This window comes from Coenobita brevimanus, chromosome 58 (assembly GCF_032717465.1).
Source record: "Coenobita brevimanus isolate Jiangsu-jjx chromosome 58, ASM3271746v2, whole genome shotgun sequence".
NCBI classification, from domain to species: Eukaryota; Metazoa; Arthropoda; class Malacostraca; order Decapoda; family Coenobitidae; genus Coenobita; species Coenobita brevimanus.
Genome location: NC_137011.1, coordinates 16,706,601 through 16,732,613, shown reverse-complemented (window position 1 = coordinate 16,732,613; position 26,013 = coordinate 16,706,601).

Sequence of the window (26,013 nt, the reverse complement as noted above, 5' to 3'; positions counted from 1 at the left end):
AAGGTATATTTGAGCGAATTTGAAGGAAGGAGGAGGCGAGGTAGGCCAAGAAGAGGGTGAAGGGATATGTTGGATGAGTGTGTGAGGAAGAGGGGTATGGAACTCGGTGAGGCTAGGGAACTGACAAGAGATCGAGTTGGCTGGAGGAATTTTGTGAGAAGTGCATCATCACAGATTTGGCACCCCTTTTTTAACGTGAGAGCGTTCGAATTGACTCTGTCGATAAGTATATATGAACCTACATAACTTAGTGAATGTTTTTGGAATATGAGATAGAGCCAGGATTCCAGGGGCTTGAATGATGAGTGAATGGAAGCGCGGCCCATTCAATTTGGCAAACATGATCTGTCTGGAGGTAGCTACTCCTTACCCTGCCCTAGGGTGGGAAAGGAGGTCCTGATGATGATGATTTTTTTATATACAATTTAGAGGACAAAATACAAAATATTCTAGTTTCCCTCCTGTCAGAAGAATAGTCTAAGCCAAAATCAAGTATCATATAAAACACGGTACCTGGACCTGGACCTCCTTCACCCATGCAACGGTGGCAAAGGGCGGTGGGGGAGTCGGGGCAAATTTGTATGCACTCCTGCTACTGGCCTGGTCATAAATAACTCCAAACGTCATGACTGGGTCAATTAGTTGAATCAGACTAGTAAATAATTTACAGGGTGTCTATTTTCTTGCCAACAGTAATTCAGGCTTGGGTCCAAGCTCATGTGGCATTAAGTACAAGCACAAGCAGGATGGCCTGACCGCGAAGGAGGGGGGATTCATTCTCCAATACTTGGCTCAGAGTTGGTCAAACGTTCACACAGTTGGTCAAAAAAAGAAGAAAAAAAAAAAAAGGACAGGCTCCTTTTCCAACATAAGGAGAGGGGTATATTGTGAAGTTCAATAATTATTCACAGTTAAACCATCAGAGCGAATTTACAGTGTGTGTGTATATACCGTATAATTATATATATATATATATATATATATATATATATATATATATATATATATATATATATATATATATATATATATATATATATATATCATCAGACAATGAGGTCCACTGCAGGACCGGCCTATCCCTACCGAAGCAGGGACGATACAGCCAATGGCTTAGGCAGTCTGGCCGAGACTGTACGTAGGGTGAGAAGTTCTTTTGAGTGTGACTGTAGTGTTGTAGTGGCTTTGGATATGTGCATAGTCTGTGAGCCAAGTGTAATCAGCCCTCCTTAAGCCGAATGGGTGCAAGCATACTAATATGCGACATTGGTTCAACCAAAGCACCCCTTATGTCCGCCAAAGCAGTCAGTGGTTTGGTGAATGCTTCCTCAAAATTTTTGTGGCTCTGATGGGAGGCGAACCAGAGTCCACCAGCTTGCGAAACGCACACGCATCCCCTGTACCACAGAGGCATATATATATATATATATATATATATATATATATATATATATATATATATATATATATATATATATATATATATATATATATATATATATATATATATATATATATATCCCATTGGAGCCCAGTGTCCGGAATATTGGACAGAACTGGGAATTTTCAAGTCTTTATAAAGTAGGGAACCCCCGGGTACGGACCTATGAGCTTCGCGACTATGAGCCGATAGGCGGAGGGCGGTACGCTTAGTACCCACCCAATGCCATGCCTCGCCCAGCACCCCTGGGATCCAATGGGATATCTATCTAACTATTTATCTATCTATATCTATATCTATCTATCTATCTATCTATATATATATATATATATATATATATATATATATATATATATATATATATATATATATATATATATATATATATCTTTTCTTTCATACTGAGTGTCTCCTCTTACTTTACTAAAACAAGAGAAGAAAATATATATATATATATATATATATATATATTGTTACGCTGTCCGCCTTTCCGTTCCCACGGGTGCCGCCGTTACAGCTGGGCTAGGGGATTATGCAGTATGTATCCGTGTCATTCGCGGAGTTTAAATTAGCGAGTGTTACAAGTTCTTTTGTTTCTTTCGTTCCTGCCACTGAGGGCAATTTTATTTAATACCATGATGAGAATGCATTTGATTATTTTGATTGTCTTATGTGAGCTACCAGTATACTTAATGATGTTTTGCTTGCATTAGAATTACCAATTCATTGTAAAGAGAGGGAGAGGGGCACGAATTTAAGTTCCTTGTTAATTAATCTGATTCATGCGTTCGCGCTTGACTGCACGCCAGCAGTAGGGCAGTGTCTTCCCAACCAGCTTCAGTATCGGGTGTTTGTACACTCTCTCTCTCTCCCCAGTCATTTTTCTGCCGAGCTGGCGTTTTCATTTAAGTTTATTTTTATTCTTTTGTTGCTGACTGAGGGAAGTAGTTATTTTATTTGTTTTTGTGACCTTGTTGTCTTTGGAGGGCCAGTCTGGCTCACCGTAGTCCTCTCGCTGCCTTAATTAACGTTCCCCAACACACGTACATACACACACACCCCTAACCCCTACACAGTTCAATCCCATCTACTTGCACAAGGCTAGTGAGAACTATCGTGAGCCGTCAACTGCGTTCCCCCTTGGACACGGGTTAAGTAGAAAGTTGTCACCACCGGAAGTAAGTGGGAGGTGTTCCTGTAAACTGTCTCGGGCGGTATTACTTCCGGTAGTGACGATAGTAGGCTAGATCTATAGGTAGGCTGTTCCGTTTTATTATCAAAGTACAGAGTGTTGCGTTCTTAAGTAAGTACCTTTCCGTTGTGCAGTTTTTCTCTAGTTTGCGGAGTGACAGTGCCGGGGTCTGCGTTATTTTTGCAACGCAGTGGAGGCCGATCATCTAAGGCTGCCTTGTGGTCTGTTTTTGTAATAGCCCCAGGCTGGCGCCACCGTAACAGTGGCAACCTCGCATCAGGATATCCTAACAGTGCCTTCTTCTTGCTAGGATATCGTTACCTTGGCGTTCTCTGTGCTTTGAGGTGAAGTTGATGTGTTTGTAGTTTCTCAGTCAGCATTAGTATTTCATTATTCAGTACTGCCATTATTGTCGCCATGGAGTCACGCGTGTCTACACCAGATCGCGTACGTGCTGAGTCGCCTGTGGATATGGAACAACGAGAGGCACATAGCAAAGGTACTCCCCGTGTGAGCCCTGAGTCTGACTATGGTGCTGAGCTGCCTCGTTTCGCTACCCCACTATTACCATCTATGATGCCGCCGAGCCAGTTTAGAGCAGTTCCCCCAGGTATGTCTAGTGCTTTCCCTGGAGCTGTTCATTCCACTCCTATATACCCTGGAGTCTTGTCACCGGAGGCCCAGTTGCAGTTGGAGTTGAAAAAGTTGGAGATGGAAATGCAGCGTGCAAAAGAAGAGAGGGAGATGCAGCGTGCAAAAGAAGAGAGGGAAATGCAGCGTGCAAAAGAAGAGAGGGAGATGCAGCATGCAAAAGAAGAGAGGGAGATGGAAATGCAGCGTGCCAGAGAGAAAGAAGAGAGGGAGATGGAGATGCAGCGTGAAAAAATGCGATTTGAGCTGGAGAAGACTCGCTTGGAGGTGACTGCTAATAGACCAACTTCAGATACCCAAACCTCAGGCCATGCAGAGGATAGGGAGAGTTGGTTCTCAAGGAGTCTAAAATTAGTGCCAGCATTTGATGAGTTGAAGGTGACAGAATGGTTTGTCAGGTCTGAGAAGAAGGCTAGGGAGTTTGAGTGGCCCAGGCAGCGCTGGGTGGGCTTGGTATCTAATGTGCTGAAGGGAAAAGCTTTGGAAGTGTATAATAGGTTGAGCCCTGAGGATGTAGATGATTATGATGAATTTAAAACAACCATCCTGAAGGCATATGTACTTAGACCAGAGGCTTATCGGTTGTTGTTCCGTGGTGCTCGGAAAAGACCTGCTGACACCTATATGGCCTACGCCAGGTATCTGGAGGAGAGGTTAGATGAGTGGTTGCTGAGTGAGAGCGCCACTTCGTATAACAATGTGCGTGAACTGCTTTTGATGGAACATTTTACCAACATGGCTGACAAAGAAATTGGTGTTAAAATTAGGGAGAAGAGATTTAAGACCGTGAAGGAAGCAGCGACGTGGGCTGATGACTGGGTGTTTGCCTTGCAGAGTATGGGGGTCAAGTATGCTAATTTTCAGTATTCCAGAGAGAGGACTGTGAGTGGCCCTGCCTGGGATAAATCTCCCGTGAATCAGTCCAAGGGAAGTACAGAGGAGAAAAGGAATTCTGCGAGAAAGAGCCCCGTATCCAGTTCGAAGCTACTTTGTTACTTTTGCAAACAGAGTGGGCACATCAAGCCTAACTGCCCTAAGTGGAAGGCCTCCCAAAATGCCAAACCAGTGGCACTAGTTGTAGGTTCGAGTCAGGTGAATGAGAGGAGTTGAGAGAGTGGTAACGGTGAGGGAGAAGTCTGTGGAAAGCTGGAGTGCAGCCGGCTGTGCTCGCTGCCAGGTCAGGCTGAAAAAGTTACCCAACATGCTACGCCACCTCCGGATGAACTGCCTCAGAAATCGTCCCTAGACTGGTGTAAACCTTTTATGTGTCACGGCACAGTGAAAATTCATGGGATCAGTTATCCAGTTACTGTGGTTCGTGATACCGGTGCACAACAGTCTGTGTGCAGAAACGTAACTGGAGGGCCTGTAAACTCAGGGAAGTATGTGCTGTGTAGAGGCATGAACGCAGATGAATACTATGATTATGTTCATGTGGAACTCGATTGCCCCATTGTTCAGGCTGCAGCTCAAGTAGCTGTTGCTGATGTAATGCCAGTAGAGGGGGTTGATTTTCTGCTGGGGAACGACCTGGCTGGGGAGAAAGTATTTCCATCTCTTCCCCCACCAGTTGTTGTGGCAGAGAAGTGTTTTGACGCCCCAGAAATTGGTATTGAAGTTGATGCAGAAGTGGAAGCCATGTTCCTGGTCTGTGCAATTACAAGATCTATGGCACAGGTTGCAGCCTGGGAGGAAGAACTGGCGAAGTCACAGGTTCTTGGGGTCGACTGTGATGAGGCAGGGCCACCAATGGAGGAACCTAGTGAGCAGAGGGTTGCTGTGGTGGGTGAGAAGAGTGGGAATGCGTGAATGGGTGCCGCCCCACTTCCCACTCAGGACACTAGAGGTGGTGCTGAGTGTGTCTGTGTGGAGACTGAACCCAGCCCACCAACTGAATTAGAAGAATTTCAGGACGCTGGGGTCGACTGCGGGGATGCAGAACCACCGTCAAACGCGCCTGAGGAACAGAGTGTCACTGTTGAGGGTAGAGGTGATGATGTCAGTGTGGAGTCTGACATTCCTCCCCCTGTCGAGTGTACTAGAGGTGACGCTGAGATTGATCGCCCTTCGCAATCCAGTGTCCCAACCAGTCCCTTATCTCAGTCCTCAGTAGAGCTGGCGGGTGTTAGTCCAGCAGAATTGAGGGTGAAGCAACAGGAGGATGTAACATTAAAGCCCTTGTTTGCTAGAGTAGGGGAAGAAAGAAGTATGGAGTGTGGTAAGGAGGAGTTCCTGATTAAAGACAATGTTTTACATCGCCGATGGACGCCCACTGGCGCCACGGTGGATGGAGGAGTGGGTGAGTTAGTGCAGGTGGTGGTGCCTGTGCAGTATAGGGTGCCGTTAATACAGTTAGCACATGAGGGACCTTTAGCAGGTCACTTGGGAAACAGAAAGACAGTGCAGCGCTTAAGATATAACTTTTGGTGGCCAAGTATGCCGGGACAAGTTGCTGCGTACATCAAGAGCTGTCACACGTGTCAGATAGTGGGCAAGCCTAATCAAGTTCTTCCTGTGGCCCCTTTGACTCCCATTCCTGCAGTTGAACCTCCGTTTACGCGGGTAATCATTGATATCGTGGGCCCTTTACCTCCTACTTCTGCTGGAAACAAGTATTTGTTAACCATAATGGATGTTACAACGCGATACCCAGAGGCTATACCAATCAGAAGCATGCAGGCGAAGTCAGTAGTCAAGCAACTTATCCTGTTCTTTACTCATTTTGGCCTGCCCAAGGAGTTGCAGTCAGACCGTGGAGTAAATTTTACATCTAATTTGTTTAAGCAGACAATGACAGAGTTGGGCATCAAACACATTTTGTCTAGTGCCTACCATCCGCAGTCACAAGGTGCCCTGGAGAGGCATCATCAGACCTTAAAGACAATGCTGCGCACCTTCTGCTATGATAGTGGAAAGGATTGGGACCTAGCAGTACCCTTTGTTATGTTTGCAGTGAGAGAGGTACCAACTGAGTCGTTAGGGTTTTCACCCAATGAGTTAGTGTTTGGGCACAGAGTTCGTGGTCCCTTGGATGTGGTGCGAGAGGCCTAGAGTAACAACAAATCTGGCAACCAGGAATCCATGCTTGACTATGTCTGCCGCACTCGGGAGAGACTGCCCGTGACCATCTAATCGTGGCTCAAGCGAAAATGAAGGCTCATTACGATAAGAAGGTCAGAAGTCGTGAGTTTAAGCAAGGAGATGAAGTTTTGGCACTGCTGCCCATGCAAGGAAAACCTCTGGCGGCTAGATTCAGTGGTCCTTATATTGTGAAGAAGAGAGTTGGGGAACTTGACTATCTAATTGTTACCCCAGATAGGCGGAAGAGTACTCAGTTGTGCCACATTAATATGTTGAAGCCATACTACCGCCCAGTTGATTCTCATTGTGGGATGACTGCTGATGTCTCTCACCTGGGATGTGAAGGACGGGGAAGGGAGGACGTGGCATCAAAGGAACGTGCTGTGGAGGGAGCTGTTGGTGCCGGTGATGTGAGTAGTGGACCAGGGTTACAGCCACAGTCCCTGGAAGGTGACTTTGGAGTGGACGTTGAGGGAACCAGGGATAAGAGCGCTTCTGTAGTTTTGGCGGTTGGTAGTGAGTTGGAGGAGCAGGAGGAAGTGCTTAGTCGTGGTGAGATGCTACCAGCTGACCTATGGGAGGGCAATGCTTATGCAGCTCTGGTGGAGAAATTGCGACACCTTGATCCAGTAAAGCGAGAAGAGCTGTGCAACAGATTATGGAAACATCCGAAAGTTTTTGGAGATTCACCGGGATTGACAACTTGGGCTACTCATGACATTGACGTTGGGGATAGTAAGCCTGTAAAATTAGCTCCCTACCGCATCAACCCTATTAGACAGAAAGCTCTCGATAATGAGATCAAGTATATGTTGGACCATGGATTGATCAAGAGGAGTTTCAGTGAGTGGAGTTCACCAGTTACCTTGCAGCCGAAGCCAGATGGGAAGGTTAGGTTGTGTGTGGACTTCTGGAAGGTTAACTCACTGTCTAAAACCGATGCTTATCCCTTGCCTCGGGTCGATGACTCCGTGGACAAGGTGGGAAATGCCACTTATATCACCAAACTTGACTTAGCAAAGGGATACTGGCAGGTCCCGCTGACGGAATGGGCTAAACATGTGGCTAGCTTTGTTGTCAGTGGTGCAGTATATCAGTGCCAGGTGATGCCTTATGGATTGAAGAATGCTCCAGCCACTTTCCAGAGGCTTATGGATAAAGTGGTGGATGGCATACCTAATTGTGTCGTTTACATCGATGATGTCATTGTGTATGACACCAAGTGGGAGGAGCACCTTGATCATGTGGAAATGCTCATTAAACGGTTGGAGGAAGCTGGCTTAGTAGTCAACTTGGACAAGTGCGAGTTCGTACATGCTAAGGTCCAGTACCTTGGATTTGTTGTAGGACATGGGCAAGTGGCTCCACCTCGGGCTAAGGTGGATGCCATTTCCAACTTTGCAGCACCCCAGTGTCGCCGTGCCCTCCAGCAATTTTTGGGCATGATCGGCTATTACAGACGATTTATTGGGAATTACTCCACAGTGCTTGCCCCTCTTACTGACTTGTTGCGCAAGGATAATAAGTGGCAGTGGACAGTCGAGTGTGAGCAAGCTTTTACTTCTGTTAAGTCTCTGCTGTGCCACCACCCTATATTGCGTGCACCAGATTTTGACAAATCTTTTGTGCTGGCAGTTGATGCTAGCCGAGTAGGGGTAGGAGCAGTGTTATGCAGCCGGATGAGGGCCAGGTTGAACATCCCATATCATACTTCTCAAAGAAATTTAATAGAGCCCAGAAGAACTATTCCGTCATAGAGCAGGAGTTATTAGCGATTATCCTGGCCCTGCAAGACTTTGCTGTCTACCTGCCCCCTTTTGGCCCTGTGATCAAGATTTATTCAGACCATCAACCCCTGCAGTTTTTGAACAAGTTTAAATTTAAGAACCAGCGTTTGACCCGCTGGAGTTTGCTTTTGCAAGAGTACAATTTAGAAGTTAGGCATATTAAAGGGACTGATAACGTAACTGCTGATTCTTTATCCAGGGAGGGGTCAGGGTCTTGATTTGGGCTCAAAATTTTCCCTTGGGGAAGGGCGTGTTACGCTGTCCGCCTTTCCGTTCCCACGGGTGCAGCCATTACAGCTGGGCTAGGGGATTATGCAGTATGTATCCATGTCATTCGCGGAGTTTAAATGAGCGAGTGTTACAAGTTCTTTTGTTTCTTTCGTTCCTGCCACTGAGGGCAATTTTATTTAATACCATGATGAGAATGTATTTGATTATTTTGATTGTCTTATGTGAGCTACCAGTATATTTAATGATGTTTTGCTTGCATTAGAAGTACCAATTCATTGTAGAGAGAGGGAGAGGGGCACGAATTTAAGTTCCTTGTTAATTAATCTGATTCATGCGTTCGCGCTTGACTGCACGCCAGCAGTAGGGCAGTGTCTTCCCAACCAGCTTCAGTATCGGGTGTTTGTACACTCTCTCTCTCTCCCCAGTCATTTTTCTGCCGAGCTGGCGTTTTCGTTTAAGTTTATTTTTATTCTTTTGTTGCTGACTGAGGGAAGTAGTTATTTTATTTGTTTTTGTGACCCTGTTGTCTTTGGAGGGCCAGTCTGGCTCACCGTAGTCCTCTCGCTGCCTTAATTAACGTTCCCCAACACACGTACATACACACACACCCCTAACCCCTACACAGTTCAATCCCATCTACTTGCACAAGGCTAGTGAGAACTATCGTGAGCCGTCAACTGCGTTCCCCCTTGGACACGGGTTAAGTAGAAAGTCGTCACCACCGGAAGTAAGTGGGAGGTGTTCCTGTAAACTGTCTCGGGCGGTATTACTTCCGGTAGTGACGATAGTAGGCTAGATCTATAGGTAGGCTGTTCCGTTTTATTATCAAGGTACAGAGTGTTGCGTTCTTAAGTAAGTACCTTTCCGTTGCACAGTTTTTCTCTAGTTTGCGGAGTGTCAGTGCCGGGGTCTGCATTATTTTTGCAACGCAGTGGAGGCCGATCATCTAAGGCTGCCTTGTGGTCTGTTTTTGTAATAGCCCCGGGCTGGCGCTACCGTAACAATATATATATCTTTCCTTTCTTTCATATTGAGTGTCTCCTCTTACTTTACTAAAGCAAGAGAAGAAAATCAATATCGCACTAGTATTCATCACATTCGCTTTCATACATCAGTACGAGAGTGTGGCCATGATTGTGAGGCGATATATAATAATGAATCCCTAGCTTGGCTGACTCACTTTCCACTTACTTCTGCTGGAGTGACTGCCTCACTCATTGTCATCTGACCATCCACTCTTCTCCGGTAAGTCTTGAGGGTGTGGCGCCTGGGTGATGCACCCAGCGGAATTAGCGTTTTGTTTGTTTATTTCAAGAGAGAGAGGAGCAGTCAGGGAGAAAGACTGAAAGTTGAGAAGCTGAGGATCAAAGAAATGGCAGATGCTTATAGGACCAAAGTAGAGGACGAGTTAGAATCAGTGAACTGGAATGAAATGGATCTGGACAGCCTGTGGAGTGCATATAGGGATTGCTTAGTTAGGAATGCTAAAGTGGTGTGTGGTGTGGCAAGAGTATAAACAAAAAAGAAGGGTACGGCATGGTGGGATGAGGAGGTTGAGAGAGCAGTGGAGGAAAAGAAGATGATGTGGCTACAGTGGTTACAGGATAGGGGTTCAGTTGAAATATGAAATAAGTATATCAAGCACGTAAAGAGAGTAGTGAAGAGAAAAAAGAAGGAGGTAAATGATGATCTAGGAAGAAAAGTGAATACAAACTATTCTGAAAATAGGAAGTCATTCTGGAAAGAGGTGCGGATACGTAGAAGTGAAAACGGAAAGAAATGTGATGGTGTGAAGGATGCAGGTTGTAGGTTACTAACCCATGGAGATGAAGTAAGGACCAGATGGAAAGAATATTTTGAAAGCCTGATGAATGGGAATAGAGAGAGCAGAGCGGCTGTAAACATGATTGGTTTTGGGGGTAAGCAGAGAAGGAATCCAGTGCCAGGAGACGTGACACTCGCACAGGTGAAGAGCGCTGTCAAACGGCTGAAAAATGGGAAAGCGGCTGGGGTTCATGAGGTGTATGCAGAGATGTTTAAAGTGTAGTGGAGAGAGTGGAATGAAGTGCTTGTTGGAGATATGAAAGGCATGGATGAGTGAAACTGTGCCTGCAAAGTGGAAAAAGGCTGAGATTGTACCCCTGTACAAAAATAAAGGTGAGCGAAGTGAGTGCAAGAATTATCGTGGCATAAGTTTACTGAGTGTGGTAGGGAAGGTATATGGAAGAATTATTATAGAGAAAGTAAGAGAGATATCAGAAGTCCTAGCGAGCGATGAAAAGGGTGGCTTTAGGAGTGGCGGAGGATGTGTGTGGATCAAGTATTTGCAGTGAGACAGGTAACAAAGAAGGCTTGCGGGAAGAACCATAAGGTGCTTATTGCATTCATGGATCTGGAAAAAGCATACAACAAAGTAGACAGAGAGGGACTGTGGAAAGTTTTGCACATGTATGGTGTAGATGGTAAGCTGTTAGGTGCTGTCAAGAGTTTTAATGACGGTACCGAAGCATGTGTAAGGGTTAATGGACATCTAAATGAGTGGTTCACGATTGGTGTGGGTGTGCGACAAGGCTGTGTGATGTCGCCTTGGTTGTTCAATATATATATGGATGGGGTGATGAGAGAAGTAAAAACACGAGTAATGGAGAGAGGGATGGCGCTGGTAATGAATGGTGATAGATGGAATATCTCAAATTTGTTGTATGCTAATGATGCAGTACTGCTTGGAAGTACCGGACAAGTACTCAGATGGCTAGAGCAGAGCTTTGCTGATGTCTGTGAGCGTCGTGCCTTGAGAGTAAATATAGAGAAGAGTAAAGTGATGGTTACTGAGAGAGAAGGTGACTCCCAGTTTGATGTCACAGTGAATGGAGAGACTGGAATTGGTGTGAGAGTTCAAATACTTGGGTACAGTGACAGAGAAGAGAGGAAAATGTGCAAAAGAAGTGGAAAGTAGAGTGACACAAGGAAGAAAAGTTGCTGGTGCAATGAAGGCCTTGATAAGAAACAGAGGCTTGAGTGTTGCAGCTGCACGAGGCTTACATGAGGGAGTCCTAGTGCCAACTCTAACATATAGGTGTGAGACTATGGTGTGGCATGAAAATGAAAAGTCAAGAGTAAGAGCAGTGGAGATGGGACTGCTGAAGAATGTATGTGGTACAGAGGGTGGATAGGATACGAAATAACGTGATTCGTGAAAGGTATGGAGTGAGGAAGTTAGTGGACACCAGAATCGAAGAGAGTGTCCTGAGATGGTATGGCCATGTGGAAAGAATGTATAACAACAGAATGGTAGAAAAGGTATACCTGAGCGAATTTGAAGGAGGGAGGAGGCGAGGTAGGCCAAGGAGAAGGTGGAAAGATATGGTGGATGAGTGTGTGAGGAAGAGAGGTTTGGAAGTTGGTGAGGCTAGGGAACTGACAAGAGATCGAGCTGACCGGATGAATTTTGTGAGGAGAAGTCCGTGATCAGGGATTTTGGCACCCCTTGTGAGCATGGCAGCGTCTAGATTGACTCAGTCGGATATGCTGTGTGAAGCTGCAGAATATGGTGAATGTTTTTGGCATATACAGTGGAGCCAGGATTCCGGGGGCTATAATGATGAGTGAATGGAAGTGTGGCCCATTTGGATTGGGCAAGTTTGTGCTGTCTGGACATTGCTACTCCTCACCCTGCCCTTGGGTGGGAAAGGAGGTCCTGATGATGATGAATGATGATATTTTGTTTAACCTATACCATAAGATGCCATGTATATGCGAGTGGTGTATGCATATCTATTGGTACTGTTTTATCACAGTGAAGTTAGGTCTTTGAATTGTGTGATGTTGTTGCTGTTGTTGAGTAACCCAGGTCTGTCTGACCAAGCACACCCATCTAAGATGAGAAAGCAACTGCCCCTACAGGGCTGTCCTGTGCAATGAACCGTTGTTCCGTTGCAGAAGATTGCGTCTTGCCACAGCGGGAAATTTTGGATGTTGAGTTCCAGGATGGATGCCGCATTTGTGTCTCTCCATCTAGGAGCACCAAAGGAAACTCCACATCATCCCGTAATTTGGCTGTAAAATTACCAAACACCGATGTAAATGGTTCGTGGCTTACAGGGAACCATTAAGCTTGTATTGTAGAACCACATAAAGGCAGCACAACATAGAGTGAGTGGATGATGGACGCCCGCACCTACTACCTACATTGCAATGTTTTAATTCCCATCTACTTTTGTGCTTATTCTCAGAGTAAAAGTTAAACCCAATTGAAATCTTGGGGGGGAAAAAATAAGAAACATCTTTGTCAGTCATTATTATGCTGATGAAAAGTTCATCAGTGAGGTAAAAGGAATGAGAAATCAAACCGTACCAAAACTATTTCATCCCCGCTAAGTGACTGTATTCACCTTGGACGTGACTCCCCCTTCTCTAAGAATGAAAAACAATCTCACTGGACCTATATGAGACAAGAAAAATCTCGAGTATTATATTATCACATGTCTGTACTCAAATGAAGCTTCCCATGTTCTCAAAGCCCATCCACAAAATCTGGAGTATGGTAAAAATTAGTGCTTAGAAAATGGCCTTGTAGACGTCATGATCTGAACCCCCATTCTTGCTGTTGGTGTATTATTTATCGAACGCTTCGTGACCATAGTTCGAAAATAAAGAAGAAAGTGCTTGGAAGTGCCCATCGTTCATGTGGATGAGCCTATACGAAGAAGAAAAAAAACACTAATGCTTTATTAAACAATAAATAGGAAATATATCGAAATAGGTCTTATTTACGGCATTCCACACCCCGTACAATTCCCTCGTTTTATATTACTGAATTAAAAAAAAAAAAACGCACGGAATACCATTATTATTTGCCTATCATTTAAGAAAGTCGAGCGGGTGAACGTGCTAGGTTCGTGTTCCTGTGGGAGAAAATGCCTTGTCATTGTGAGCCTACTATTGCGCGCTGTACTGTGTACCAGTTATGTATAATGCATTATCTCATACACAGCACATGGGGTAAAATAACACATGTATTATAGGGTCTTTATTAGGGGAGTGAAAGATAAAAATGGTAGATTACTAGTGGAGGAGGGAGAAAAAAAGAGCAGATGGAGAGAACACTTTAACCCTTACACTGAGGGCTGCGGGCTTGTTTTGCTCTGTTTTGGTGTCCCGCGGGCATATTTGGGCTCCGACAGACTCTCAAAAAATATTTGCCAAAAATCAGTTATTAGCCCTAGAATATTAAAATTAAATATGCCTATGGCACATACATTTAGCTTTCTCCTGGGATGTTTGTTGAGCCTTCGTCGATTACCATAAGACTTGTGGAGACCTCTGAAGTTGGGTAACGATGTCTCCACTTTACACTTCCCGACAACCCGTAACATGATTACCACAGCCAGATATTATCACTAGAAACACTATTCTATGATTATCAAGTAGTTTGGGATCCATACTCCAAAAAAAAACACTGTGAAAGCAATGAAAATTACGAGCGTATGACCTTCCCACTTGCGCTAGTTCGCTGCTGGTATTCTGTCATTTATTATTCAAACAAACACTCACCCTTTATATTCCTATTATTATATAACACTTATATATATCTGCAGTCTTTATCCATAAGTTTCCTTAAGTAGTATTAGTTTATTGTCACTGAAGTCATTCAATTTTTCATTCAGTAAAATACGTAGAAAGCCACGGATTCACTTTCACTGTTATAACCTCAAGTATTTGTACTCATATTCTTATATTACTAATTATTTACATTTCTATTTACATTTTCTATTGTATTTTCAATATTTACACTTCTATTTTACTTACACTATGTTATTCAGTGTCACCTGCAGTAACATAAAACTATATTACACTGTTCAATCATATGTACATCCATTGCTTTCACTTGCTATTTACACATTATTTACACATTATTTTCATTTCCCACTTGCACTTTTAGAACTGCTTCTGGCTGTGGTAATCAAAGAAGCAGGTAACGCAGAGGGGAATTTGGCACTCAGCGCACTGCCAAGAGGTGCGTTTGTGCTCAGGTGTGCGTCGGGTGGTATGTGCACACACCTGGCACCTGCGGATCGCAGCCTTCCTCTTGGTTGTGGCAGGCATTTGCACCAGTCTGTGCCAATCCATGTACGCCCTCTGCTCAAGTTTGTCGGGAAGTCTTACAGCATGGCGCCTTGGAGCTGCTGCTGTCACCTTACCATATCTTTCAAGCAGCTGCTGAACACAAGTCCTGGTGAACAACCTCAGGGAGAAGGACTTGGATGGCTTGACCTTCATCTTGTACAGGATAAAGGCGTTCAGCATCGTCATGTCTATGAGATGCAGAAAAACTTTCCTGTACCACCTAGTATTCTTCCTGAGGCAGTCAATCTCTCCAATCATCATGTCGGACTTGTCCACCAGCCGCATGTTGATATTGTAGTCTTGTAGTCTAAGACAGCATCAGGTTTCCTCACAGGTTGGCCTGTCCTACGGTCGACCTTCCCACTGTCTTTCATTTCCCCCTTGTGTACGGTGGTGAGCATGTGCACGACCCTCTTGTCATGCAACCGTATTGCCAGCATCTTCTCAGACTTGCGTAGGTGCACGTCTCCTCGCTATGAGGTTCCTGGGTCTGGGAATTTAGGGAAGTGGGCACGATTACTCTTGTCAGTGCCGCAGGAGCCGATGCCGTGCTTTGAAAGGTATTTGGCAAGTTTCGGTGCTGTATAATAGTTGTCTGTATACAGCACATGATTCACACCAAAATACCTTTCAAGGAGCACTTTCACTACACAGCCTGAGGAGCCAAGGGGGTGTGTTTTATCAAGATCGACAGTGCTGGCTGAATAAATGACGAAGTCAAGGATGTACCTCGTCTTACAGTCACACAGTACAAAGAACTTGATGTCAAAGCGATGGCGTTTGCTTGGAATGTACTGCACAAACCTAAGACGTCCTCTGAACAAAACCAAGGATTCGTCAATGACAACCTTCTGAAAGGGGTGGAAGAATGTCATAAACTTATCCTTCATTCTGCTCAGAATCTCCCGGATCTTCCAGAGTGGGTCAGTTTGGGAAGGTACATCGTTGTTGGCAAAGTGCAGGTTTCCCATGATGTTCCGGAAGCGATCTCTGGCCATGTACTTATTGAAGGTGGGTGAGGGTAGTAAGGGGTCCATGGACCAGTATTCTTCCAACTCATGCTTCTTTGAGTGTGGCATGAGAAGCATGATGGCAAAGAACACATACAGCTCCTGCACTCCCAACATGGACCACTGTTGCATCTTGGCTGCACCTGTACCACTTGCAGGACGTTGTGATTCATACCTGTTGGTCTCATCACATATGTGCTGCATGACTTCGTCATCGAGGAAGGCCAAAAGGAAGTCAACACACTCAGCATCCTCGTCAAGATTGAAGGCAGGCTGTATCCCTGAGGAACTCTCATTGAAATCAAGATGTTCTGGGACAAAATTGGACCCTTCCATCCACGCGAAGGCATCCAGGATTCCCTGTCGTGGCGGTGTAGGTTGGGTGAGGGTGGAGGGTGGCTGTGGGGCAGATTTATCTGGTTCAAGGTCACTCGCAATGACCCTGGGTTGCCGTACAGCACTAGCAGCCCTTACTCTACTGGCAACTCTACTTTTATGGGTCAGGGATTTACCTCTTCCTCTACGGTCTGCCTTCACTGTTGATGCTGGTGGTGACTCCGACGACGAAGACTCCGGAGAAAATTCAGCAGAAGAAGAGGAAGAAATGAGTGAAGTGGGGCTTGGGGAATGGGGAGGTGATTCACCTCGGGACTCATGGCGGGCTGGGTCACGTGGGGCCATTGTTCCGGGGCTAACCCGCCGCCTTTTCATTCCCTTCCCAAATTCCTTCCCTTGCTGCACGAAGGGCTCCTTTCCCTTGGAGCTAGGGATAACTTGGGACACTGAAGCACTCGTACTATGGTGGTACCATTCTTAAGTGGCGGTTTGGGTGGGGCACGAACCTCTGTACAGTGTTGCCACGTGTTCCATACCCGCTAGGTGAACGGCTCTGATATATGTAATAGGCATCACAATAAGATAAACACATAAGAATATATTGGTAACGTGTGTATTATAATATATGAAAGAACAGTAAACTTATTATGCGTAAAATATTTATACGGCAATACAGAAACGTGGCATAAATATTTTACAGTGTTGCTTAAAAAAAAATAGTCACTTTTATTGGCTGTTACCGTATTTCTGGGGTTGGTAATAATGCTACAATTATGATTATTAGATAATGTCCAGGAATATAAGTAAAAATGTCAATTTCTTAGTAAAAAAAAATAATAATCCATTAAACCCTCGTGAGTGGCAACACACACACACACACCCAGTCCCACCTGGCCAGAGCTTCCTCTATCCTAGGCCTGTTTGGGGACACTTAAAAAAAGACGCGCCAAGACACCTCCTGGGTGGTGTGGAAATAGAGTCAAATTTACGATATGTACATTATAACGTAAAAGAAAATAACCAAAATGTATCCTAAAATACCACAGACGAGAGAGAGAGAGAGAGAGAGGGGGGGGGAGGCAGACCAGGGGCAGTGTTGAGTGCAGCTGAGTGAGAGATGGAGGAAGGGAGGGAACGAATTAGGGAGAGAGTGATTGAATGAAAACAAATCATGGCGCCACAATAGTGAGGTCATCTGATGCCATATGTAAAACAATAAATATTTTTAAATATAGATATAATAATAACAAAATAAAGAAATGAAAGCACAAGTTTGTCACTCATAAAAGAAACAAAATTCCAAAGCGTGACACACAGCTCCCCCCAGGGGAGAGAGAGAGAGAGAGAGAGAGAGAGGCATCGCGGGTACGAAAAACGTGGCAACACTGTATAGAGGTTCGTGCCCCACCCAAACCGCCAGTTAAGAATGGTACCACCATAGTAGTTTCTAGCACAATTTCCTCACCCGGCTCATCACAAGAATCCCCCAAAGGGTCATAGTCACTATCCATCATTATCATTGATAATTCGGCTAGTTCACGTTCCACTGCAAGTCACTTAATCCTTTCCTGCTTCCCCCACGAGTTTTTCTGGGTGTAGAGGTCACGGGGCCCTTTGCAATGGTCGCAGAAGCAGCAGAAATGGCGGGCACGAGTGTGACATGCTTTGACCACAGAGGAGGACAAGGAACTAAATGGGGCGGCTTATCTGAGAAGGCAAGGGTTGACAGTGACAATGGGGCTGACAGCTGCTAACTTACATGCTAAGAAATTATTGGTAGGAAATCTCGGCAACACATAAAGAAATAGGTAGTTCCAGGTGAATGTAAATGTCACTTAGGCTTCTCCCTTCCTTTCTGATATATATTTTTATTACGGAAATAGATTACAAGGCATAATTCAAAGGGGAAACTACTGTGGGTATTTAGTGAATGAATGCATGTGAGGTGTTGTCAGGTGATAATTAGCCAATTCCTGGTGTATACCACAATCACTTACCGTATTTTTTTTTTGGTATATATTATTTTGTATAAGTATAGAGCATAGGGCTTATTTCAATGGATGAAATCTGTGGAAAAATCCAGGGGAAATTTGCTTAGCGCAGGGCGGCAGGGCAGGCGATTGGAAAGGGTAAAGGAGTTGAGGTAGGGAGGGGTGAGAGGGTATTGGAGGGGAGGTAGGGAGGGGAGTCAAGAACAGGGGGAAATGGCTAAATTATCAACAATGGATGGGAGTACAGATGAGATTAGGAGTGCGCACTATTGGTGGACAGTAGCAGTACATGCTAAAAAATGATTAGTAGGAAATCTTGAAAATACAGAAAAATATAGGTAGTACCAGGTGAATGTAAATGTCACTTTGGCTCTCCCTTCCTTTCTTATATAAATTTTTTTTACTAGAATAGATTATACGGCATATTTCAAAGCGGAAATTACCGTGGGAAATTAGCGAACGAGTGCATGTTAGGTGTTGTCATGTGATAATTAGCCAAATCAAGGTGTATAGCACTATCACTTACCTTATTTCTTTTTGGTATATATTATTTTGTATAAGAATAGGGCATAGGGCTTATTTCAATGGATGAAATCAGTGGATAATTCCGGGGGAAATTTGCTTTAGCGCAGTGCGGCCGGGGAGGCGAGAGGACAGGGTAATGGAGGGGAGGTAGGGAGGGGAGTCAGGAACGGGGAAAAATGGCTAAATTGTCAACAATGGATGGGAGTACAGATGAGATTTGGAGTGCTGACTAGTGTTGGACATTGGCAGTACTGATAGATGATACAAGCCACCACTTGTAAGCACGGCATAATTCAAAATAACAGAATCACAAAAGTGACGCCCCGCGGTATGATCCATTGCGCCCGAGCGTCACGAAAGTGACACCCCGCGGTTAAGGGGTTAAAGAATTGTTGAACATAAAGATTGGAAGTAATGCGAGTATAAGTGGCTGGGGAATGGCTGGGAGAAGGAGGAAGGTGAGAAGACAGGAAGAAATCAGTAGGATGGAAGTTGTGGAATCAATGAAGAAAGTCAAATTGGGGATAGCCCCAGGAACTGATGAGTGTGTGGTGAAATGCTGAAGCATGGGGGAGAGACAGTAGTAGAATGGATGTGGAAGATGTGCAGATTGGCCTGGGAGGAAGGTAGACTCCCGGAGGATTGGAAGTCAGGTATAATTATTCTCTTGTACAAAGGAAAATGGGAAAAAGAAGTGTGTGAAAATCATAGGGGCATTTGTCTTCTTAGTGTAATATGAAAAATGTATGGCAGGATACTTATTGACAGTGTTAGGGAAATAACAGAGGAATTAGTTGGAGAAGAACAGGGAGGCTTTAGGAAGGGAAGAGGTTGTGTAGATCAGATATTCATTCTTAGATCTTTAGTGGAAAAGTTTTTAGAGAAGGGAGAGAAGTTGTATGTGGCCTTCATGGATTTGGAGAAAGCATATGACAGGGTGGATAGACAAGGATTGTGGAAAGTATTAAGAATACATGGAGTAGATGGGAAGTTGTTGAATGCTGTGAAGAGAATGTACATTATGATGGTGCTAAGGCTGCAGTGCATGTGGATGGTGAACGGAGTGAATTTTTCTCTTTGAAGGTTGGGTTGAAACAGGAATGTGTCATGTCTCCATGGTTGCTCAATCTGTACATAGATGGGGTAATAAAAGAGGTACAAGGTAGGGCAGTCGATGTTGGAGTGGCCCTAGTAAGAGAGGGTAGTGTTTCGAAACTCCCTGTACTGTTGTTTGCAGATGATACTGTGTTGTTAAGTGAAGACGAAGGGGAGCTGCAAGGCTTGGTGGATGAGTTTGGGAGTGTGTGCAAGAAACGGAATCTAAAGGTGAATGTAGGGAAGAGTAAAGTGATGGTCTTTGATAGAGGTGAAGTCAAAGAATGTGCAGTGAGTTTGGATGGTGAGGAAATGGAAAATGTGAGTATGTTTAAATACTTGAGGAGTGTGATGAGTAAGGATGGAAGTTTGGAGGGTGAAGTTCTTGAAAAGGTACAACAAGGAAGAAAGGTTGCTGGTTCCTTGAAAGCAGTGATAAGAAACGGAAGTGAGCATGGAAGTGAAAAAGTTACTACATGACAGTATTGTGATACCAACTCTAAGGTATGAAAGTGCAGCTTGGACGATATTGGAAGGACACATGTCAAGAGTGAGGGCAATGAAAATGAGTTTTTTACAGTAAGAGGAGCCTGTAGAGTCACATGGAGAGACAGCCTGACAAATGAGGATATAAAGGAGCGTTGTCGTGTGGATGTGGATGTGATTGGAAGCGTTAGGAGGAACACACTGAGGTGGTTTGGCCATGTGGAGAGGATGGAGGGTGAGAGACTGATGAGGAGAGTGTATGTGAGTGAGGTGGCGGGGGGGAGGGGGAGGCCGAGGATGAGGTGGAGGAAAGGAGTGGAGAGGTATATGAGAGAGAAGGGTGTGAGTTGGAAGCAGGGCAGTGAAATGGCGGGGGACAGGGCGAAGTGGAAGCGATTTGTTTGTAGCCACCCCGTACGGGATTAAGGCATCTGGCAATAGATAGATAGATAGATTAGGAAGTGTTGTTTGGTCAAGAAGGTACAGCAAATGAAACAAAATTAGTGTAAATTATGGTTTTATGGTACCAGTTACTATTGTAGCACCAGTTACTATTTTGGCACCAGTCGAGCAGGGCAGTACTCCCAAGGTGGATGGAAAGCTGATGACAGAGAGTGCTGGAGCTCCCGTTTCATCAGCCCTCAGGACTAGTTCCTGACCATCGCCCTTTGCTGAACTTTTTCAGTGTCTCAGTTACACAGAGAGTAGGCCAGCATGCTCTCCAACACAAATTTCTCAATCTACACCAAACTACATGCACAGTACACACTACACTTCCTTTTCCAAAATTAAAAATAAATAAATAAATCATGGCGTCTCATCACCCAGCCTCGGAGTCCCCGGGGGGGGGGAGACCATAAATGCCCCCACCTTCTGCCCCTCTCCCGATGACGACTCGAGGTGCCTGGAACCACTGTCTGACTCTCTTCTTCATTTCTGCAACATTCGCGGCCTTTCCTCTAACTTTCGCCCTGTTGAGCACCACCTCTCTTCCTCTAAACCTCACCATCTTTTTCTAACTGAGACTCAGCTGTCTAAGGCAACTGACAGCAAACCCTTTTCTGTATCCTTCTACTTTCTCTATACTCATTTCAAAGCCAAAGCTGGCTGTTGTGTATATATACACAACGACTTATCTTACTCTCGTGTTCCTGAACTCGATTCTTCTGAATTCTCTACACTCTGGCTTCGGCTTTCCTGTCATTCTCTGACTAAATATATCTGTGCTGTTTGCTTATCCCCTAATTCTACTGACTTATCAAAAATTCTTCGACTATCTTACTTCTACGATGGAACACATTCTATCCATTTCTCCTTTCTCTGAAATCTCCATTCTAGGAGATTTCAATGTTCACCACCACCTTTGGTTCTCCTCTCCTTTCACTGATCCACCTGGTGAACAAGTGTACATCTTTTCTATCCTTAATGACCTAGAGAAGCTTGTACAGCACCCTACCCGTATCCCAGACCGCCTTGGAGAGAGCTCCAACATACTTGACCTCTTCCTTACAACTAATCCTTCTGCTTACACTGTTAGTTTTCTCTCTGTTGGGCTCCTCTGATCACAACCTTATCACCTTAACCTGTCCTATCACTTCGGTACGGCCTGTGGACCCTTCTGTGAAACGTCGCCTGTGGCATTTTGGAGCTGAGGATTGGGAGGCCCTCAGGCAGTACTTCTTTGATTTTCCCTGGAATGATTATTGCTTCCATGGCCAGGAGCCATGTGAGTGTGCCTTGCGCATTACGGAGGTTATTCTCTCGGACATGGAAGCATACATTCCTTTCTCATATCCTTCGACTAACACAAGAAAACCTTGGTTTAATCACGCTTGTTCTAATGCTGTCTGCAACAAGGAGAGGGCCTACAAAAGGTACCAGAGCCAACCCACCCCTGAATCACATCATCTTTACGTTTCTGCCCGGAATCGTGCTAAGTCTGTTCTTTGCTCTGCTAAAAATAATTTTATCCGTACTAAATGCTCTCAACTCTCCTACTCGAATTCTTCCCGCTCCTTCTGGCACCTCGCCAAAAACCTTTCTAACAACTTTACCTCATCATCCTTCCCTCCTCTTTTCTACTTTGATGGTTTTGTAGCTATTTCTTCTACTGATAAAGCAGATCTCTTCAAAACAGACTTTCTCCACCAATTCCACCTTAGACGATTCCAGTGCTGTTCCTCCATCACTTCCTGCCTCTGACTTCCTCATGGCTGACATTAAAATTTCTTCAGTTGATGTATATTCTGCCATCACTGGCCTCAGGAACTGTGCTTCTGTGATTACACCCTGCCTAGGCAAACTCTTTCGCCTTTGTCTGTCAACTTGTACCGAAACTTCTTGCTGGAAGTTTGCTCTCATTCAGCCAGTCCCAAAGAAGGGTGACCACTCCCAACCCTCCGACTATCGTCCAATTGCTTTAACGTCCTGTATTTCAAAAGTTTTCAAGTCAATTCCCAACAGAAAAATTTTAAGGCATCTTTCCTATCACAACCTTATTTCTGATCGTCAGTACGGGTTCCGTAAGGGACGCTCCACTGGCAATCCTCTCACCTACCTTTCAGACTCCTGGTCATCCTCCTTTTGGGACTTTGGTGAAAGCTTTGCCATTGCACTTGACATCTCAAAGGCTTTCGATCGAGTCTGGCATAAATCTTTAATTTCCAAATTGCCCTCTTACGGTTTCTATCCTTCTATCTGTGCCTTCATTGCCAGCTTCCTTTCTGGTCGTTCTATAGTTGCTGTTGTAGACGGCCATCGTTCTTCTCCTAGTTCTATCAACAGTGGTGTTCCTCAGGGCTCTGTGCTATCACCAACTCTCTTCCTTTTATTCATCAATGACCTTCTAACCTGTACATCTAATCCTATCCACTCATACGCTGATGACTCCACCCTTCATCTTTCCATTTGGTTCCCGCAACGCCCATCTCAGCAGTTACTTCATCAAACAAGGGATGAGGCTATGGCACACCTAATGTCTGACTTGGCTCGTATCTCTGACTGGGGTAAAAATAATCTTATTGTTTTTAATGCATCTAAGACTCAGTTCTTACACCTATCAACCCGTCAAAATCTTCCACAGGTATACCCATTAATGTTTAATAATATTCAGCTTAATCCTGCATCATCCTTGAACGGGCTTGGGGTTTCATTTACTCGGGACTTATCTTGGAAAGATCATATTACATCTCTTGTAAAATCTGCTTCCAAGAGATTGGGTGTGCCAAGCCGACTCCGTTCTTTCTTTACCCCTGCACAATTATTGACTCTATACAGGGGTTTTATCTGCCTCTGTGTGGAGTACAACTCTCATGTGTGGGGAGGCTTCCCACATACAGCTCTTCTCAATAGGGTGGAGTCAAAGGCTTTTCGTCTCATTAACTCTCCACCTCTTACTGACTCACTTCAACCTCTGTCTCTTCGCCGCACTGTTGCATCTTTATCTCTTTTCTATCACTAATTTAATGGTCACTGCTCCTCTGAACTATCTGCATGCATTTCTCCACCTCTACGACGGGCGCGTAGCACCCGTCTAGCAGCAAACTCTCATCCCTTCTCTGTCCAACTCTCTAATGCAAGAGTTAACCATTACTCCCAGTCCTTCATTTATGCAACAGGTCAACTCTGGAACTGTCTCCCTCTGTCTGTATTTCCTGCTGCCTATGATCTCCAGTCCTTCAAAAGCAGTGTGTCCAGACATTTCGAAATGAATGGATCTTGAATTTGGCTCCCTCTTGTATTTTGTTTTTCTCTTGGAGGGAACTCATATTGCTGGCTTATGGCCTTTGGTTCCTTCATCCTCGCATAAAAAAAAAACACACACAGAGTGGATTGAAACCTCGTCAATCCTCTAAGAAAACCAGTCTAGGTGGGCGTGAGACGTTCGTGATTCTTGGGCTATATATTGCATTATCTGATCTTTGTTTTACAACCCCACATAGAGCACTGGGTTGGAGTTATGTAGGTATCTACAGCCTATAGTATATTACCTCCATACACAGCACAAGGAATAATATGAAACCTCGCCGATCTGTTAAGAATGCCATAGTAGATGACCATGTAAGGTTTGTGTTGCTATGCATAATGCTTTAAAAGCCATATATATGTTTTATAAATTAGGATGCTTGATCAGGTAAACAGCACACGGGGTGGAATGTCTTGGAGATAGTATATAAATTACGGTCAAACTATCTTGTACAAATCATAATTATGGGGTGCAGTGAAGTCTTGTACATGCATCATTTATTACATTACCTTACTACTCTCAACAAAATGTGTAAAATAGAGCCTTACAGGATATTTAACAAAACAGTGTTGGGTGAATGTGCAAGGTTCGTGTTTCTGTGGGAGGAGGGCTTGTCTCGGCATGCTATTTTTTAAGTGCCTGCTGTATAGGCTGCAATATCCCAATTATTATTTTATTAACCCACACACAGCACACGGGATGGTATGAATCCTCGTCGATCCTTTAAGAAAACCGTACTGGGTGAACGTGCAAGGTTCGTGTTGCTGTGAAGGAAGAGCTTGTCATCACGAGCCATAGCAAAGCGAATAGGCACTAGCGCCACCACGATGAAGCTATGGGTGCAGCGCTGGCAGACGGAAGGAGATCTGAGCGTTAAGAGACCCAAAATAAATCCGTTCTTGGCACACTAACCAGAGATAAAAGAAAATGTTAAGCTGAATTTGTGTCAAGCTGATGGTAAACTGAACACCTGTCATTCTGCTAAACACAGTCTTTCAAATCTTCCTGATCGTATTCTTTGCATTCCTGCGAACCAGAACCAAAGTCAATATCCTTAACCGAATTCCGATCAGCCGAAATCATGTCATTCTGCTAAGCAGAATTCTTGTCTTCCTACTGAACTGAACCCAAATAAACCTACTAAACAAGGCCTTTCTGGAATTTGTAAGCCTACTCCTTGTAATTTTGCTGAAACGAACTTTTGCCATCCTGCTGAACTGAACCTCCATAATTCTACTGAACTGAACCTTTCGCATCCTACTAAACAGAGTGTTCTAGTCTTCCTGAATCTGTTTCTTATCGTTCTGCTGGACTAAGCCCGTATCAGTTTGATGAATCTAATCGTTGTCCTGTTGATAAAAAGGATCTTTCCCAGCTTCTTGAACTTATTCCTTGTCATTCTGCTAAATTGAATCCTCCTTGTCATCCTAACACACACACACACACACACACACACACACACACACATCTATTGACTGATTCATGCAACATACACCATTTTGTTTCAGATAATGATGTTGCGATGTCGAAACCATGTCTACTAGTGCATTGAAATAAATACCATGTATACTATATTTAATTAATTTATTTATTTATTTATTCTTTTTACGTTAGGGAATGTGATCTTGGGGTCACACTTTGGACATTGTTTTTGTTATCCGAAACGTTTATTACAGATTGTTCGAACAGTTAAGATTTTCAATTCGGACCTTTGACGTCAGACCTGCCATAAGTATTAACTCTTTCATTGATGAGATGCACCTGGTTTTTTTTTTATCCCGCCTAGATCCAGGCTACATTTTAGTGGAAGAAATTCTGGGCATTTCAAAAATTGTTCCAAATATTTTTGAACCCTCTGATTATTAGATTTTCCGTCAACTAAACAAAATCGCCTTATGGTAGCTGAGTTTACCTGTATTCTTTTGCTTTGGTCCGGCCGACTGCAGGCTGAAGATGTACTTCAGCCTTCTTTCGAGAGATAGGAAGGGAGATGAGGGACGTTTACATAGTTAGGCAGTTGATCCCCACGGCCATTTCGTTGCTGCTACGGGAAGGTATCCCTACAGCAACAAGCAGTCTGAGTCATAGCTTAATGTGTCTAATCAACGTCAGAAAATTAGCAAAAACGAAAAAATATTCTCCACAGGATCATGCAGGTGAATGAAAGTGGTCTGTACTCGCAGTGGATCATATTTCACACATCAAACTTGACCATTTGTCTAAACCTTCCGATAAAAAAAATGGCCATTAAATTAACACACGGTCTTAGAATTATGGGCTTTATATAAGTCGGTATATGCAAAAAAAAGGAAACGG